We start from the raw sequence: 18100 nt of genomic DNA, 5'->3' as shown, positions 1-18100 counted from the left end.
CTGTACACCTGTTTAAAATTATGTTTTTGAAGTATATTTGATGATAAAACACTCATGATCTATTGGTAAATAAAAACTGAGACTACCTATGGAATCTTCCTTATGTTAAAACTACATTTATTTGATAGAAAAAAAAAATCTCAAATTATAAAAGTGATAAAGTCTGAATACTGGCATTGCTCCCAGTTTTTACTTATTTTTTCCCATATTTTCTACATTTTCTATTATCAACAAGCACTACTTCTATAATTTAAATAAAAGATATTCCAAAGAGACAGATGCTGGGAGGGATTGGGGGCAGAAGGAGAAGGGGACGACAGAGGATGAGATGGCTGGATGGCATCACCGATTCGATGCACATGAGTTTGGCTGAACTTCGGGAGTTGGTGATGGACAGGGAGGCCTGGCGTGCTGCGATTCATGGGGTCGCGGAGAGTCAAACACGACTGAGCGACTGAACTGAACTGAACTGAACTGAACTGAAAGAGACAGAAAAAGAAATGTGATGCTCAAATTGCCAAGAATGTAAAAAGAGCCTGTGTACCCCCGTGCCAGTGACTTAGAAAACTAATAGGATTGCCAATCATAGCTACTGATAGAACTGACCCAGCAAACTGGAGACTGAGACTGAAGGCCAGAAACCAGAAGTTAAAGGGAAGCTGGGAAAAGAAACTACCAGATGGAGAACCATCCTGTCCAACAAAAGCCCCCAGGGCCCATTATGAGCAGAAGGTGGCATACAATTCATTACAGAACTATAAGAAGGTAGTCATTCAATGTGCCTACGAGGGTGGGAAAGTGGGAGGAGCTTGAGTGGGGCCACTGGCTACAAGCCCCCTGGGTCTCCTGAGGACTCGCATTAGCAAAATACAAACTGTAGCACCGCACTGTCTGATATGGCAAGCACTACCCACATGAGCTATTTAAATTTAGAAATTAAAATAAAATAAAATGTAAAACTCAATTCTGCCACATTGGCCACATTTCAAGTGGCTAACGGTTATCATATTGGACACAGCAGAGTAGGATTTTTCCATCGTCACAGAAAACTTTCTAGTGGACAGCACTACTCTAGGGAATTGTTTAACTTGGATTCTTTGATTTCTGCAGACATAGCAATGCATGGTGGAAGGATAGAATTGAAAGTCAGCAGGCCAGTAGAAACTCAGCTCTCACACTTATCAAATGTGATATTTTGGACCCATTATTAACCTCCCCGAGTCTCAGTTTCTTTATCCATCAAATGGGAATAATAATATCTGCTTATAGCGCCATGATAAAAATTGGGGAAGGATGGGGGAAGGGATAGTTAGGGAGTTTGGGACAGACATGAACACACTGCTATATTTAAAATGGGTAACCAACAAGGATCTACTGTATAACACATGAAACTCTGCCAATCTTATGTGGCAGCCTGGATGGGAGGGGAGTTTAGGGGAGAATGGATACACATATACGTACAGCTGAGCCCCTTTGCTGTTCACCTGAAACTATCACAACACAGCTAATTGTGTTAAACTATCACAACAAATTGTTAATTTAAAACACTTTTTAAAATTACAGAACATAAAGAATACAATACTTCAGTGATTACACAAGAAGGTGTTCAAAAATCTATCATACTAATGAGGATCCATGGGGTCCATCCAAGAGCATTTCAGAATATCCAAACCAATCAGACCTACTCAGAAACCAGGACCCTCAGCACCCAGGATCAGCCTAAAACTAAAAAATTCTCTGGCTTTTTGCAAGGTCACCTGATCTCAACCTAATATAAACCCAAGCACATGAATACTGAAAGAAGCAGGTAGGAAGATGCCTGGGAGCTCTGTGCCATCATCCCTCCCCACAGCACAGCCTCCTGTCCCCAACCTGCAGATGGGGGACTGGGGTTCAGCAAGGTTATCAGTGGTGCAGCTTAGGACTCAAACCCAAGTCTCAGGTACCCCACAATCTCCTGCCACCTGCTAAAATGTCTTATGACGGTGGCATTCTAGAGGTTTTGTAAGCCCCAGTCTGAACCCCTCCTTGGGCAGGACAAGCCTGTTGGGGAGACAAGAGGAGATGAGACTAGACTCCTGGTCTTGGAGGAGAGGGCAGCAGGACTCCTGCTATCTGCTATCCCCAGAAAGCACGGAAAATCAGAACAAGCCATCAGAGGTTAAAGAACATGAAAAGCACCCTCAGGCATCACTTACTGGCTAAAGAGAAAGAGAAACGGAACACACAGCTTGCAGAAATGGATTCGGGTGTCCACTTGGATAGGGATGGAGCACCAACCTCGGGAAGGAGGAATGAGGAAGAACTGGCCTTCGGGGGCAGTGCGGGAGGGAGGGGCAGGCAGCAAGTAAGCACCCAGACTGCTACTCCCACTCCGCTCCTCCATAAAGCACAGTTACAGAGTGAAGGAGCCAATTTCCGCCTGACAGGAGCTGGCATTAAAAGGATATGTGGAACCGTATGCCTCCTCCCCGGCATGGCAGAACCACGCTGCAACTAGACAAAGTGCTCGAATGGCGCCTCGGCTAATTAACAGTGGCCCCTTTAAAAAGAGAGCTCTGCTTACTTTTATGGACGTGCTGAACATAACTAGCAGGATTTAAAATCAGGCTCTCCGTACTCATTTATTTTTCTCTATATCTTGAACTGTGTTTTCCCCGGGTTCCAAACTAATGAAATGCTTATTTAGAAGATATGGCCATCTGCGGCTGGTGCTGCTGTGTTCGTTTCTGCTCCCTGCCCGCGGGTTGATGAGTTTCTAGGGCACTGGGAATTTCCCAGGATGCTCAGGCCGCAGATGCCCAGTTGTGTGGGAAGGCATTCGCTGGGAAGAAAGGTCAGGCACCAGTGCTCCTCTGCTCCAATGGGGCTGACTCCCAGCTGCTCTGTCAAGAGACCCTGACAGCTGGCAGGCTGGCAGCCTCACCTGCCACTGGGTGTGTTAAACTGCACAGGGAGCTGGAAGCCTCCTTCCAACACCAGTCATAGGTATGGGCTCTGCATGCCAGGGACCTAGGAGGCCCAGGGTACCACTCCCATCTGTCCCCCACCTCACTTTCTCCTTCCCTCAAGGGGAGGATGCAAGCCAGTGATGCTTCATCCTTGCTGTTTTATTGTTTGCTCAGGGATGGTTTCCCTCCATTTGTCAATGTGATATTAAAAAATCAGGTGCCTCACACTCCCCTCAATGAACAAATTTGGCACCAGGCCCACTTGCCCCTGCTGCTTCATGTATACCCTCCTGATAACCATTCTCCTATCCCCAGTATCTGAAGACCTGGGTGGTGGCATGGTGGTGGCAGTGGTGGCTGGTTTAAAGGGCTGGCAGAATCCTTGCAGACACACCATTGGGTGAACCCCATAGTGCAGAGGCTCCTGATTAATGCTGTCCTTGCAGCAGCCTAACCTGCTGGACTCTCTCCCCAGCCCATCTCAGTCGACGAGATTTCCTTGTTTCTGCTCCCTTTTCTCCCCTCCCACTACTAAATTCTCTGGATGATAACAGTAAGACATCATCTCCCTAAATGTGCTTCCCTCTTGTGTTCCTGGCCCCCTTCTCCATCCAGCCTCTCCAAATACCACACCCTCATTTCCATTCAATGAACATTTGATGTGGGCTTACTCTACACCTGGCACTGCCATGGCCATTCATCCTCCCACTTGGCTCCATGAGGGCCAGAGCCCTGCCTGTGCTGTTCCTCACATATCCCCACACCAAAGATGCTCAATGAGTATTTGTGGGATGAATGCCTACATAGGAGGAGACAGTCATGCAAACAACCAATAGAGCACAATGTGATCAGTGCTCTGAAAACCTTGAGTACATCATCCTTTGGGAACTCAGAAAAGAGAGCAATTAATTCTGCATTTGTAGGATGCTTTCCAGGCAGAGGCCACCGAACACGCAAAGGAATGAAAACACATTAGTGTCATGAGGCTGGCAAGGTAAGGTAGCCAGCCCTGCTGTTGTGTACTTGCTCAACAACAAAACCATGAGGCCACAAAAGGGCTGATCTAGACTCCTCTGTGTGGATTCTGGTGAAGGTAGCCCTGCCTTCCTGATGAGCTCTGGTCCCTTGGGAATGCCAGGGTCTGGGCTCTGCTCTGTGCAGTCTCCTGGGGTGGGCTCTGGAGACACCAGGATAATTCAGATCTGCTGCTGTCCTCAAGGATGTCAGCAACAAGTAAGAGAGAGACAGGGTGGGCAACTGTTGTCCAGTGTGTGTAGTACAGTAACGCCTGATGGTTCTGCCAGCCCAGGGCACATGAGCCATGCTGGCTCCAGCCACTGTGAGCTCTGAAATGGCAGGAATGGCCAGAAACAAGAGATGGAGACATGTTTAAGGAGTTGATGTCTTTGGGAAATATACTCAAGACACTGGTTTGTTGTTAGAAGGCCAGGGAAGGGATGGAGGACATCTAGCTCCGGTCAGCTGGCCCCAGGGAGATAGCCTCTGGTGTCCCGGAGAGCCTGCACTCTCAATGCTCACCCCAATACCAAACCTGCCACACACAGTGACCCGCAGAATACGGATTCTGCAAGAAGGCAGAGACTTCCACCAGCACCGGGGACCTCATCTATCTCCTTCCACCCACGATGGCTTCTATTCCATTCCTTCCTTCTGGTCTTCTCCCTCCTGAAAAAAGAGGCAAAGTAGAAAGAGACAAGGACTAGAAAGCACGACTATAGAAAAGAGAAAGAGGAGAAAGAAATGAGAGGAAAGTGGGAGGTGGTAGCATCATGAAGGCCCCTTAGCACTAAACCAGTGACACAGTGTGGCTTTTCTAAGGGTGCAGTAGACCCTAGAGGCCTCTGCTCCAGGGTCTGGCAGGGAGAGGGCCTTCCCCAGAGCCTGCTGAAGGGTCCTGGGGAGCCAAGGTCACTGCCTTGCGTTCTGTGCCCCAATCCCCAACGCCTCCTTCCCAGCACAGGTAGTACTCTGATCCCAGAGGGTCAGCCAGCAAGGGGCACAGGGCACAAAGACTGCTGTGGATTCTCCCCTCATCGGGTGCCCATCCTTCACCAAAATTCTAGTGAGGCTACTGGCCTCGCCTGACTCTGCGTGCGGGAGAACTCAGAGACCCAACCATTTACCAGCTTGTCTTCTGCTTAGGACAATTCTGCACTTCAAATTGCTTCAGTTCAAACTCCTTGTGATTTTTCTGGGCTGCTGGGAGGAGAATGTATTGATTCTGCGTTTTGATAAGGTCAGCAGTGATCAGCTCTGACAGTCAAGTGGATGGGCTCTCCCTTCCCCCCACTACCCCCAGCTCCCCGCTGGATGTGGTTCCACATGCGGAAAAGCGGGGAGAGAAACAAAGATGGGGGAGGGCGAGGCGGCCGCCTTGTCTCAGTGCTTCGGAGAACCTCTTTAAGCCCCATCAGCAGAAGCAGGCTCCTCTCGGGTTGCAATCTCGGAGATGCAATAAGGGCACACTTGATCTTTTCCCAGCTCAGTGTCATTTTCCCTTCCCTCTGTGCCTTCCTGCCCCCAGCCTACACTCCTAGATGGTGACTCTCTTTCCTCCAAAGAACCAATTAAGTTGCATGTAACATCAGCAGACTCCCAATGACACTGATTAACGTTCAGAATCTGTAGGGTTGTTCAGGCAGATGACTAGGAGGGCAGAGAGAAGGCTCCACTGAGGTTTCACACAGCTGATTTGAACTTGATGAGAAAAATGCCTGAATCATCCTCACTTTGCTGAGGCCACCGGGTGGGGAGGCTGCCTGGAGCGCCCTCTCCAGGGAGAGCCCACCGCTCCCCAGGAAGGGCAGGCGTGTACCAGCCCAACCTGCCAGCCAAGGGCTGACTCCCTGGAGGCCTTCCAGGTAGTAGCAAAACTCTTTGTCTATGTGTGTCTGGATATCTTTGTAAAGAGAATATCCAGAGTGTTCATCAAAATCTCCAGAGGACCCATAATCCAAGAAAGGCAAGGAATGATAGTTCTATAAAATCCTTTCAAAGATCTTTTAGAATGTTCCAGGCTCCCCCAAAACATCTCCCAGTTGGCAGTGCCCTGAGATGTCAAGGCCCAGAACAAAGAGGGATTTTTTTTTTTCTAATGACTGCTGGGTCTTTGTTGCTGCAAGCAGGCTTTCTCTAGTTGCAGCGAGGGAGGCTACCCTTCATTGCGGTGCTCAAGCTTCTTATTTCAATGGCTTCTCTTGTTGCAGCTCAGCAGTTACAGCTCACAGGCTCTAGAGCACAGGTTCAGTAGTTGCAGTACACGGGCTTAGTTGCCATATGGTATGTGGAATCTTCCCAGACCAGAGCTAGAACCTGTGTCCCCTGCATCAGCAGGTGGATTCTTAACCACTGGACCACCAGGTAAGTCCCAAGAGGGATGTCTTCAATGGACCGGGTGTGTTGGTAGGAAGCTACTGCCCTGACAGTGTGAGGGTCAAGCTGAGAACAAGTTTTTGGCGGGCCCACTAACCAGAGGAAAGGAGCATGAATACAGTACCAGCATCATGAGAAGAAGACGTACCCTGTACTGATGTCAGCTGAATACCAGCTGCAGAAGAATTGTATTCAGATCCAAGTTCCACAGGATTTGGACCAACTGCAGCATATTCAGAGCCACTGGCCAGAATGGTTGTTGTGCTGGTGCTCATTTGTTCAGTCATGTCCAACTCTTCACAACCCCATGGACTGTAGCCCACAGGTTCCTCTGTGCATGGGATTCTCCAGGCAAGAATACTAGAGTGAGTTGCCATGCCCTCCTCCAGGGGACCTTCCTGATCCAGGGATCGAACCCACGTTTCTTGTGTCTCCTGCATTGGCAGGAAGATTCTTTACTAGCGCCACCTGGGAAGCCCCCACCAGGATGGTGAGAGGGCTAAATCACAACATCAAACACACAGAAATCACAGACACCGCTACCAGGCACAGTGTTAGGTGCTTCAGGCATGGGATCTCAGTAAATATTTACACCAACAACCGTAAGAAGTGTCTCCATCTCCACTGTACAGATGAAGAGGTTGGGATTCAGAGAGAAAAGGTGTTTATCACCACCAGGCTAGTTTGTGGAGACAGTTGGATTTGAGCTGATGTCCATGTAACTGCAAAGCCTGTGCTTCAGGGACCAGGCCATCAAAGGAACCAAGTCAGAACTGGGGGTGGCAGGGTAGGGAGATGGGAGAAGAGAACCCCTGGAAACAGGACAACTGAGACGGGACTTAACTATTGCTGCAAAGAGAAGAACTGGGAGTAAGAAGGGAAGTAGCTAGAAGGCAGATTTCAGATTGTGGAGTTCTACTGGGATTTTTCCCACAATAGCATTAGACAGTAAGTCAAGGTAACTGCCATGCTCTTGGTCCCAAGAAAAATTTCCCCACTGTAGCCCCTGCTGAGAGAGGCTATTTCTTGAACAGAGATAACCATGGTTTGCTCTTTGTAGCCCCTTTACCACACTGATTGGACCAGAAGTAGACTCCAGATTCAGAGCAGTCGGACCTGACTCTGGGGAAACTCAAGACTAACAGTGCTTTAGTGAAAGTACTACTTGCTGCTGAAACATGCAAACCCTAACTTGTATGATGGCTCAGACCTGATATAGACTTATCTTAGTTGTGTAAAGTCCCAAGTGGAGGTTCCTTACTGGCAAACAGGTCTTCTGTGAGCGGTGATTTAGGGACTCAAGACTGTTTCCAAATTGTGCTTCCACTACTTTCAACATGCAGCTTCCCAGGTCACCATGCTGATCCATATCAAGCCAGAAGAAATGGAAAGATTGTGGAACATGGTACTTGAGATGTTTTATGCCAGGCCTGGAAACAGCTCATACCACTTTGGTTCACATGCCATTGGCAGGAACTTGGTCACATGGTTGCCCCTAGCTACAAAGGAAGCTGGGAGATGTAGTCTAGGCCTGTGCCCTGGAAGAAGAAGAAATCAGCTGAAATTTTGTCAGCTCTGCTAGGAGGAAAGAGAAGCTAGACACTCAACACAGGTGCAATTGCAACATTATTTCTAGTCCTCTCCTTGTAATTCTCTCCCTGAGGACCTCAAGAAGGAAACAAGCATTCCTTTTCTAAAACAATAATCCTCCTGAGAGCTATGTGCCAAACAGGAAGCCCACATGACCCAGGGCCCCACTAAATAGTGAATCATACTATCACCATTTCACAAGTTTGTCCCCAAAGCTGTAGACAAATAGCCTGCACCTACGAAATGGTAGCACTTCAGATGTCTCTATTTTGTTGCTTTTCTGGAAGCCTCCTAAAGAAACTGGTCTTGGCTCCATGAGTTCTTGTTCATTCTCCTGTTGGCTTCACCCACCATCACCCTGCTTGTCACATTGACGTCTGGCAATGCCATTCTGCCATGTCAATGGCACACCACCCACCCCACCTGCACCGACTTGTTCTGGAGTTCTTATACTCCTTGGAGCACCTCTTCCTCTCCTGCTTGCCTCCCAGATTTTAGTCCCCACTTGTCTCTAAAAACAACCCTCAGAGCCCCCGTACCAGGGCTGTCCAGTTGCACAGTTCAGAAGCACCACCCACAACGTAATCTACATAAATGATGCCCCCTGAGTTGTGCCCTGGGCAGCCCTAAGTCAGATACCAGGAGAAGAATCATTGACCCCACGTGCCAACTTCTCCAAAACCTCAGCTCTTCCTATATCAGGGACTCGGAAACATAGTATATTCTAATTTTCTGACTAAAGTTTAATATGGAGAAAACTAAGATATAACCATACAAGCACAGAATGGATTAGGTTAGATTGCATTTCTCTTTTTTTTTTTTTTTTTGTCATTTTATTGGAGTATAGTTGATTTCCAATGTTGGCTAGTTTCTGGTGTACAACAAAGTGATTCAGTTACATATTTACAAATATTCATTCTTTTCAGATTCTCTTCCCATATAGGTTATTACTCAATACTGAGTATGGTTCCCTGTGCTATACAGTAGGTGCTTGTTGGTTATCTATCTTATATACAGTAATGTGTGTATGTCGATCTCAAGCTCCTAATTTATCCCTCCCCTAGACTGCATTTCAACTGACCTGTCTGTTCTCACCTGGGAAAGTGAAACACTGATCTTAGTCTCAAAACCAATTTCTGTGGGTGTCTGTCCGTCTCTTATCTGCCTTTGACACAGTAATCAAAACCTCTGATAGAAACAGAAAAGTTATAACTGTCACCATAGAGGCATTTGCTGAAAGCACTTACTTTATTTGTGTCTTTATCTGTAACCATATATTCAGTCTGCCATCCTGGTCCATAACTATTTGCGAGAAGGTTGTTTCCTTAGGCCCTACCTGACACACTCCTGTTGATGAATGAATGAACAAGCAAAGCCAAGCTTTAAAACCTTAAAAAATATGTGTCCATATTGGACACAATATGTCAAAACCCACCCTTGATGGAAGGAGAGGAAGTATTATCAGTGCTCTTTCTGCCCAGTGGAGAAAAAAAAGACAAGAAAGATTGTTGTCCACTGAGGATGAACTACAGTTCAAGTAGCCACACTGATGACCTCCTCAAAGCCACAGATGTGCTCAGATCCCCTGCTAGCCAAAGTCTACTGTGAGCTACCCTAGTGCCCAGCTCCACTCCAGCACCTCCCACACTCTCTCCATTCCCTGATTTCCCTGGTTCTCCTCCCCGCCCCAGTCCAGGCAGCCCAGATGTGGTCTCTCACTGCCCAAATTAGCGCTTGGGAGCTGGCATACAGCTCTCAAAAATCTGAGGGCAGGGCGACCTGTGAGTAGTTATGACCACAGGGATCTTGGAGCCTGCCCAGGTGAGCAAATACATCCTTAAGAAGCTTAGCCACCAGGAGCCTATCAGATCCTCATTTAGAAAATGTATCCTGGGCACAAAAAGCAGGCAAAGGACCAGAAGTGGCCAAGAAGCACAAGGGTCTATTCTGGGCTCCAACTTCATCTATTTGAAATATCAGCTCTGAGATGTCACCCCATTTCTTTTCAGACAGAATGTGTTATCCACTCTACAAGATGTAGCAGGTTAGCAAAGCCAGAAGGAATTGGCCTGTCCATTCCAAGTGGACTCTCTGGGGCCGCCAAGCTAGAGACTGAAAACATTTATCTTTCATTTACTGTTCAGCTTTTATTTAAAGAGGAAGTCCTCAAATGGAATCGAGAGTGTGCAGGTTGTTTTGAGGGCATCTTTCCTTTCTGTGACACGGTGAGCCTGATCTCCATTTTTTCAAGCTCCAAAGAGAAATTCCACTTGCCAACACTTGAGTGAGTTCACCTCTAGCGTTTCCATGGTGATGCACATCCCCACACAGCCTGGAGGAAAGGTGCAGCTCCCAGCAGTGATGAATATGAACGAAGCTCGGCAGCCCCCTGGGGCCTGGCGGGCTCTCCTGGAGGAGCTGGGTTGCAGAGAGCTTTGGATCTATGTGGCCTCTGCTTCAAGTAGCCTGAGATGAATCTCTCCTGCATAGGAGAGTGTGTGTGTATTCCTGGAAACCACAACTGGCAGGGGCTCCACACGGCGGGTAAGCAGGTGAGTCAGGACAGGAACCTGGGCAGCAGCTGGGTAAGCAGTAGGCCAGAACAGGAATCCGGGCAGCAGCTGGGAGCCTGACTCCAGAGCCAAGTCCCCTGCTGTGCTTTGCTCTGCAGTCAGCTCCGTACCTGTGAGTGCTGAGGAGGGAGCCGTTCTGCCTGGGGCTTCAGGAGTGAGTTGATCCAAGAGGGGACCTTGGTGCAGGAAAGACCGGGAGCAACTAGCAGTGGGGACTCCTTCTCAGCTGTCTACAGGTTCCTATGGGTTAGACCTCAGCGATATCACAAACCACCTGAAATGAGACCAAAACATATGCATCTAAGGGAACTGCTTCTTTTTCTGGAGAGAAATGCTATCATTTTCTAGGATTCTCCAAAGGGTCCCTGACCACCCAAAATAGATGAAGGACCACTGCCTTAAAATGACAGTTTTGGTCTGAGGGGCAGCTGGTGAGAGAAAGCTGACTATTTGACAGATGCAGTATAGGGTTGTGGCTTCACAAGGGATCAACAGCAACGGAATTGCTCCATGAAGCTCAAACGTTGCCCTGTCTGTCTCTTGGACCTCCGCTTCCTAAACCACTGTAGAAGGGGTGTAGAAGCTGCCACTAAAGGAGGAAGCAGGGTGGAGGAGCATAGCTCCTTTCAGATAAGCAACCAGCGTTTCTCTGCTGTTTTCTCTCAGCATCTACAACCTGGACAGTTCTTCCTCTGGGCTCCCAGATTGCTTAAGACCAGGGCACCCCTCAACCTCCCCCTCTGCTCTGATGCGCTTCCAGGTGCATAGCTAATGCCCTGTGCTGTCATGTCAGGACCACTGACTCACCTGGGAGTCACTCACTTGGAAAGCTTTATACCTGAAGCACTTGGCAGAACACGTGACTAGTCTGGATGATGCTCACTGTGAAGATGGACAAATTAAGACCTTGCAGGGTTTATGGAGTCTGGGAAGTCTGGAAAGACAGAGCAGTGACAGCAACATTTCCCCGCAGAGTTGATTCCCAAGTCCAGCTTTCACCGATAGCAGTACAGCAGAGTTCTGCCAAGATCCCAGGAGTGCAGGGTCAGACTGCTTAGCTGTGGGAATCAAAGCATCTTCAAGATGATTCTGTTTGAATTGTGCTCCGTTCACTGCCTGTGTACACATTTACAAGGCCAGTCAGACCCAATGCCGTCATCCAATTAGCACATGCCAGCCTCCAGCTCCCCAGGGCTGAAATGAAACAAGCAGGAAGAGATCAAACCCCAGCCCTACTACTTTTAAAATAGCCGTCCAGAGGCACACGAGGAGGCAGAGTGCACTTGCTCCGACAGCTGACAGTGTTTCTGTAGCCCAGCAACCCCAGTAAAGGCAGACCTGATACTCCCCCATCAGGACGTCATGACTACGCCCCTTCTCCAGGCCTGGCAGAGAGCCAGGCCCCAGAGAATCAGAGATGAAAGACAATCTGTCTTTTGAACTAGCTCACAGTCTAGTGGGAGATGCAGCCTGGTAAAAAGGCAATTACACCACAGCGAGATAAGAGCTGTGATAGACTGAAGCACAGGGGATTTGAGAGCACAGAGGAGGGGATGCCTATCTCAGCTAGAGAACTGTCAGGGAAGGCTTCCTGGAGGAAGTGAGGCACTGATCAGGAATTAGCAGAAGGAGCCCTGTGTTAACCAGGCAAATTGTTCAGTGTGGTCAGAGCAGGGAAGAGACAGATGTTTTATCCTAACAATGGAACTAGAGATGTGAATGGCTTCCTGAGTCGCTGATAATCACACTTTATCCTGCATCACCTGGAGAGCTTGTTAAACAGATTTCTAGGCCCCAACCCCAGAGTTTCTGACTCAGATCTGGGCTGGCGCCTGAGAATTTGCATTTCTAGTAAGTTTCCAAGTGATGCTGACGCTGCTGTCCCAGGGACTCCTCTTCCCCAAACCATTTGGAGATGCTTGGATTGAAGGGTGGAAGGAAAGCTATTAAAAGGGACTGATCAGCAGAATGATACTGATTTGTATTTCAGGATCACTCTGACAGTGCGTTCAAGGATGGATTAAATGTGGTAGGATTAGGGAAAGAAAGACAGTCATGAGTTGGCTGTAGTGACCCAAGACAGAATGAAGGCAGCTCCAGCAAGAATGGAGTCAGCAATCATATGAGACTGGAGACTGGCAGGGCAACAGAGGGCAACAGAATAATCAAGAACAAAACCAAGGTTTCTGACACAGAGATTTAATCCACAGTTAGGTACCGCTCTCTAAGACAGAAAATACAAGAGGACCGTTTTGGGGGCTACAGATTTGGGGCTGATGAGGGATTTTTTCACATGCTAAGTTTGAGATGCCTGTAAGACATCCAAGTGGAGACAGCAGCAAAGCAGAAATACAGAGTCTTGGAGACTGGGGAGAGATATGATCTGAGAGAGAGATGCAATTCTTCACTCGTGGGAGGGGGTGGGTGGGGGACAGAGTGAAAGACATGGAGGAGAATAAGACAGTGACAATGAAAGATGCTCAACATTGTTCATTATCAGAGAAATGCAAATCAAAACCACAATGAGGTACCATCTCACACAAGTCAGAATGGCTGCCATCAAAAAGTCTATAAACAATAAATGCTGGAGAGGATATGGAGAAAAGGGAACACTTTTACACTGTTGGTGGGAATGCAAACTAGTACAGCCACTGTGGAGGACAGCATGGAGATTCGTTAAAAAACTGGAAATAGAACTTCCATATGACCCAGCAATCCCACTACTGGGCATACACACTGAGGAAACCAGAATTGAAAGAGACACATGTACGCCAAAGTTCATTGCAGCACTTTTTACAATAGCTAGGACATGGAAGCAACCTAGATGTCCATCAGCAGATGAATGGATAAGGAAGTAGTGGTACATATACATAATGGAATATTACTCAGCTATACAAAAGAATGTATTTGAATCAGTTCTAATGAGGTGGATGAAACTGGAGCCTATTATACAGAGTGAAGTAAGTCAGAAAGACAAACAGCAATACAGTATATTAACACATCTATATGGAGTTTAGAAAGATGGTAACGATGACCCTATATACAAGACAACAAAAGAGACACAGATGTAAAGAACAGACTTCTGGTCTATGTAGGAGAAGGCAAGGGAGGGATGATTTGAGAGAATAGCATTGAAACATGTATATTGCCATATGTAAAATAGATGACCAGTGCAATTTCAATGCAGGAATTGGGGCACTCAAAGCTGGTGCTCTGGGACATCCCAGAGGGATAGGGTGGGGAGGGGGGTTCAGGTTGGGGGACACATGTACACTTGTGGCTGATTCATGTAGAAGTATGGCAAAAAAACACCACAATATTATAAAGTAATTAGCCTCCAATTAAAGTAAATTAATTAAATTTTTTTAAAGATCTAGTACATATATACAGTGGAATATTACTCAGCCATATAAAGGAAAAATATTAGGTCATTTGTAGAGGTGTGGATGGAGCTAGAGTCTGTCATACAGAGCGAAGTAAGTAGGACACAGAAAAACAAATATTGTATATTAATGCATATGTGTAGAATCTAGAAAAATGGTACAGATGAACCTATTTGTGGGGCAGGAATAAAGATGCCGATGTAGAGAACAGTTAGGTGGACATGGATTGAATGAATTGGGAGGTTGGGATTGACATACGTGCCCTGTCCTGTGTAAAATAGCTAGCTAGTGGGAACCTGCAGTGTAGCACAGGGAGCTCATCTCGCTACTCTGTAGTGACCCAGATGGGTGGGATTTGGGGATGGGGGTCCAAGGAGTGGATATATGGATACATATGACTGATTCACTTCAATGTACAGCAGAAACTAACACAACATTGTAAGGCAACTATACCCCAATAAAAATAATGATAATAAAATAAAGATCCATATGTTGGTACAAAGGGAAAAAAATAATAGTGGGTAAATTGAGAAAGGAAGAAGGCCTAGATCAACACCTTTGAAACATCATCATTTAAGAGGCTGTCAAAAAGGAAGGCAATAGAGGAGTGTAAGGAACCTGTGCTTTGGGTCCTCCAGGAGACAGACACTGAGATAGAGTCAGGAGAACAAAAGGTTTACTAAGAGCCACACATGGAAAGAAAAAAGGCAGGATTGGGAAGCGCAGTGGTCAGACCAGTGCAGACCTAAGCCATCCAGCTGGGAGTTCTGGGGCAAAGATTCCTGTTAGAGAGTCCCAGTGGTTGGGCCCTTCCAAGCCTTGCTCAGTCATTGACTGGGGCCATCCAAGAAGACCTTGACCCATGGCTGAGGGGAATCCTCAGGAATGTCCTGAGGAACACAGGAATGTCCTGAGAAAGGCAGGAAGTCCTTTCTCAAAGGTGGGGTCTGAGCACTGCATCTCCATGACAGTCACAAGAGAAAGAGAGAAAGTGGGAAAGCAACTACTAAGAATTGTCACAAAAGCTGAAGGGAGGAGTTGGGAAGTTAATGAACTTATTTACAAAACAGAAACAGACTCACAGACTTTGAAAACAAACTTATGGTTATTAAAGGGGAAGGGTGGAGGGAGGGACAAATTTGGAGTCTGGGATTAATCTGTACACATGATCACACATAAACTAGATAAGCAATAGGAATGTACTGTGTAGCAGGGGGAGCTATACTCAATATTCTGTAATAGCCTATATGGGAAAAGAATCTGGAAAAGAATGCATATATGCATATGTATAAATGAATCGTTTTGCTGTACACCTGAAACTAACACAACATTGTAAATCAACTGTACTCCAATATAAAACAATTTTTTTTAAAGAAAAAGATTTGCCACAAAAGCCAAAGGAGGGGATTTGAAGGAAGGAGTTATGGACAACTTCCAAAGCTTCCTGCAGGAAGGTGTATCACGTGATTGCACATTAGATTTAACCCCAGAGGAGTGAAAGAGCTTTGTCACCAAGAAGCATATACAAGTGAAGCATGAAAGCCTGGATGTGGAGATGCTGCAGCATGGGAGGGAAGGTAGAGATGGAGGGAGTAGATGAGCCCTCCAAAGAGCTTTGAGCAGAAGAAAGGGAGAAAAGGGGGGTGGTATCTGAAGGTACACATGGCAGGGAGGGGACTACAGCAGGACAAGAGACCGGAAAGGTTTGGGACTTGGATGCAGCTACTGATCCCCCATCGATGGCTCTCCCCCCACCACTTAGGTCCACCTGGAGACCTTGGGGGAGGGGGCAGCTGGCTGGTTGGTAAGTGGGGACAAGAGCAGGGGCAGCATGGAAACCCGGGAGGGCAGCAGTAAAAAGCCCAGTGGCAGAATGGCTCAGACCACTTTCTCTCCCACTGACCCAAGTTCAGCACTTCTGCTCCTGCCCCCACCTTCATTCCCTGGAGGTCTCACTGAGCCACACAGTCATAAGTCATTGTTCTAATAGCTTTATTAGGAGGGGGAAAAAAAGCATTAAAACCCAGCTTAATGAAGAGAGGACTCAGAAGGCAGCAGCCAGTCCACTCTCATCTCTCATTTCCTTTGGTCTCTCGGGAGTCCATAAGAAAATGCTTCCATCTTCAAGACCCGGGTGATTAACCTCAGACAGAAGTACCGCAAGCCATAGACACATTGTGGGCTTGTTTTGTTCCTTAAAGATTTTATAATAGGAACAAGCATCTCTCAGTAACATGTCATCGTGGGGCAAACATGGTCTAGCTGGAGTGAGCGCCTGAAGCCTTCCTCCTCTCAAATCTCTGCCTTGATCAATAAAAGATCACAACGAGGCAGCTTCGAGCTTAATTATTTACTATTTCTGTGCTTTCGTGTAAGAGAAATTTTCTAAAGAAATAAAACTGCCTGCTCAATGCCATATGGAGTCAATATCCTGTGCTCTATGAGGTGTTAATGAATTAATTAATCAACTAATGGCAGCGAAGGTCTTCAGAGACCATGGAGGTTCAGCTCCCAAAGGGAGTACTTTTCACTCATACTGGAGATAATTTTAAATCCTTCTTTATTTCCTAATAATCCTGGATAATTTCTTAGCCAAAAACACATTAGACTGCCTATTTTCAGTGTCGATTATGTTGATAATATCTTTTTTGTTTTTCTTGTCATTTCCACTTTATAAAGCCAACTCCCAATCATCTGTGGAAGCAGAAGAATGTGATCCACAGAGAGTGGAAATACTTCGTTTAGCCAGTCAGAGGCAACAACTTTCCCTTGGCCAAGGCATTGTACTGTGTCTCTGCCCTGGCTTCTCTTTCCCCTTGGGTAGCAGCAACATGGGTCAGAGAAATCCAGGAAACAGAAGGAAAAGATTTAGGGAGCCAGGTCCAAAATACTCCACCTACTAAATTATGAATTCTCAATATAATATTGATAATAACCAGAGGCAAGGAAGGTAGCTTTAAGGTCTTCCTAAGAACAGTAAGGGAGACACAAGAAATTAGTTACAGAGTAATAGGAGAAATGTGAAATTTCTTTTATGGAAAAAGAGTGGAGAATCCTCCTACATTTTTGGTGGGGATGTAAATTGGTACAATAAATATGAAGAACAATATAGAGGTTCCTTAAAAAAAACATATCCCATTGTATATACGTACCACAACTTCTTTATCCATTCATCTCCCGATGGGCATCCAGGTTGCTTCCATGTCCTGGCTATTGTAAATAGTGCTGCAATGAACACTGGGGTGCATGTGTCTTTTTGAATTGTAGTTTTCTCAGAATAGATGCCTAGTAGTGGGATTGCTGGGTCATGTGGTAGTTTTATCCCTAGTTTGTTAAGGAATCTCCATACTATTCTCCATAGTGACCATACCAATTTCCATTCTCACCAACAGTGCAGTAGGGTTCCCTTTTCTCCACATCCTCTCTAGCATTTATTAAATACACTGTCATGTTTTAAATAGATAGCTAGTGGGAAGGTGCTGTATTACATAGGAAGCCTAGCTTGGTGCTGTATGATGACACAGAGGAGTGGAATAGTGAGGGAGAGGGAAGCTCAAGAGGTAAAGGATATATATATAATTATGACTGATTTGCATTGATCTATAGCAGAGACCACCACAACATTGTAAAGCAATTATCCTGCAGTAAAAGAAAACTTCAAATAGAACTACCATATGATCCAACAATCTCACTCCTGGACATGTATCTAAAGGATTCATGCACCCCAATATTCAATGCAACATTATTTACAATAGTCAAGAGAAGGAAGCAACCTAAATGTCCATCAACAGAAGAATGGCTAAAGAAGATGTAGTACATATATACAATGGAATATTTCTCAGCCTTAAGAAAGAATGAAATAATGCCATTTGCAGCAACATGGATGGACCTAGAGATTATCATACCAAGTAAAGTAGATCAGACAAAGAACACAAATATCATATGATATCACTTATATGTGAAATCTAATTTTTAAAGAATGTAGAAATGAACTTATTTACAAAACAGAAGCAGACTTATAGATACTGAAAATAAACTTATGGTAACCAAAAGGGAAAAGCTGGGGGCGGGGGGGCGGGGGTGGTGGTGTGGCTGTGGAGGAGGGAATAAATCAGAAATTGGGATGAACACATGCACACTCCTACACATAAAATAGATAACTAATGGGGGCCTACTATATAGCACAGGAAACTCTGTCCATTATTCTTTG

General features: G+C 46.2%; 1 long non-coding RNA gene across 1 annotated transcript in view; it reads right to left on the bottom strand.

Moving 5' to 3' along the window:
• Positions 1–355: 355 nt before the first annotated feature.
• The window catches only part of LOC129644156 (uncharacterized), a 61877-nt gene continuing 44132 nt past the window's right edge, over positions 356–18100 (bottom strand). Inside the window, exons 3-4 of the long non-coding RNA XR_008710761.1 lie at positions 10618–11565; positions 356–479 (exon numbers count right to left, since the gene is read on the bottom strand). This is a non-coding gene — a long non-coding RNA (uncharacterized LOC129644156). The remainder of the gene's footprint in view (positions 480–10617; positions 11566–18100) is intronic.

The sequence above is a fragment of the Bubalus kerabau genome, chromosome 2 (genome assembly GCF_029407905.1).
Source record: "Bubalus kerabau isolate K-KA32 ecotype Philippines breed swamp buffalo chromosome 2, PCC_UOA_SB_1v2, whole genome shotgun sequence".
NCBI classification, from domain to species: Eukaryota; Metazoa; Chordata; class Mammalia; order Artiodactyla; family Bovidae; genus Bubalus; species Bubalus kerabau.
This window is presented reverse-complemented; position numbering and strand designations above follow the sequence as displayed.